General features: G+C 42.3%; 1 pseudogene; it reads left to right on the forward strand.

Moving 5' to 3' along the window:
• The first annotated feature begins 878 nt into the window (after positions 1-878).
• LOC140934460 (uncharacterized) lies at positions 879-1717 on the forward strand (annotated as a pseudogene).
• Positions 1718-2082: the final 365 nt, after the last annotated feature.

Here is a 2082-nt window from a genome sequence, read left to right on the forward strand (position 1 = left end):
CTTGGTTTGCGCTGGCTGTCTTTTTAAACATCGTTGCTTTAAGTGCAATGGTGACCACGTAGCCACAACTTGTAATTTTCGTGCCTCATGAAATAATAATCCAGTCAACAAACAACCTCTGTGTGCCAAAGGTAAAGCTATCAGCCCCAGTTCAAGCAGATAGATTGATTTTGCTCCTTGACGAGTATGACCATTCAACTGTTGAGTTTTTTAGGCGTGGTTTTACTGAAGGGTTTTCAATTCATTTCGATGGTGATTTAACTGATAACGTTTCCAAAAATGTGCTTTCGGCCATACAGCAGCCCGCTGTTGTTGAGGCCAAGCTTTCGAAAGAAATAGACGCCGGTAGAATAGCGGGTCCTTTTCAAACTCCTCCCTTTCCTAAATTTCGTGTTTCCCCTCTTGGGGTTGTTCCCAAGAAAGTCCCTGGTGAATTTTGTTTAATTCATCACTTGTCTTACCCTAAAGGTTTGTCGGTGAATGATGGCATTGCGCATGAATACAGTTCCGTTTCCTATGCAAACATCGAGGATGCCATCAGATTTATTAAGAAAGCGGGCCATGGTTGTTTTCTTGCCAAAACCGATATACAAAGTGCGTTTCGCATAATACAGATCAACCCTAAAGATTATCACCTTCTAGGTATGAAATGGTATAGCCTTTATTATTAGGACCGTTCTATGCCTATGGGTTGTTCTAGTTCGTGTCGGACGTTTGAAATCTTAAGCACCGCAGTTGAATGGATTGCCCATCATAGACTGCGTATAGAATTTATCCTGCACCTCTTAGATGATTTTCTTATAATAGCTCCTTCTTATGAGGCCTGTTCACAATATCTAGCTTTATTTTTGCGCCTTTGTTCTTATTTGGGTATCCCCATGGCACCAGACAAAACAGTTGGTCCATCGACTACCTTATCTTTCGCAGGCATTGAATTAGATTATCTGTCTGTGGAAGCCCGACTCCCCCGTGACAAAATTCATAAATGCACTGCTTTAATTTCGCAATTCCTTCGGCATAAGAAAGTTACCCTGCAGGAGCTCCAATCTCTCCTTGGTCTCCTAAACTTTGCTTGTGCTGTTGTTAAACCTGGTCGTGCTTTTCTGAGGCGACTGATCGATCTTACGCTTGGAATACGGTCAGCCCATTACCTCATTCACCTAACTAGCAAAGCTAAAGCAGATCTCCGTCTTTGGCTATCCTTTCTGTCTAAATTTAATGGGAAATCTTTCTTTTTACTCGACGAAAGGTTTAACTCGCACAAGTTGAACTTATTTACCGACGCTTCCGGGGCTCTGGGATTTGCTGCTATTTTTGGCACTCACTGGTGCTATGGGAGATGGCCGAATGAGTGGGCTTACACGAACATTGCGACTTTAGAATTTTTCCTATCATTTTGAGTCTGTTCCTGTGGGGTTATGAGATGAAGAACCGCTGCATATTATTTTTCACTGATAATGAGGCACTCGTGCATGTCATTAACAAGCAATCTTGTAGAGATAAGATACTGATGTCCTTTGTCCGTCAACTTGTTTTGATTTGCTTGCGTAATAACATTGTTTTTAAGGCAAAGCATGTTCCCGGTTCACGAAATGCCTTGGCGGACGCTTTATCTCGCTTGCAGGTTCAGACTTTTCAAAGGCTGGCACCATCCTTTATGGACCACTCACCGACAGACATTGCTCTTCATCTGCAGCCCCAGAACTGGCAGTTATAGTTTCAGACCTGATTAATTCGAGTCTCCAACCTTCCTCTTTGCCTATGTATAAGCGGTCTTTATGATTTTTTCCATACTTCGTTTCCCGGGGTTAAGGTCATCCTTCCTATTTCAGCGCCGCATTTAGCACTGTTTATCGCCTATTTGTTCGATCGTAACTATGCCGCCTCCACAGCCAATACCTAAATTTCGGCAATCAGTTATTCTCATAAGTTGTTTAGCCTTCTGGACCCTACAAAGGTATTTTTTATTGTTCAAATGCTTAAAGGTTATGGTAAGCTTGGCACGTGTATTGACGGGAGATTACCTATTATACTCCCTATTCTCCACAAAATTTTGTAGTTAGCTTCAGATCTTTCCCTGTC

The sequence above is a fragment of the Porites lutea genome, chromosome 4 (genome assembly GCF_958299795.1).
Source record: "Porites lutea chromosome 4, jaPorLute2.1, whole genome shotgun sequence".
NCBI classification, from domain to species: Eukaryota; Metazoa; Cnidaria; class Anthozoa; order Scleractinia; family Poritidae; genus Porites; species Porites lutea.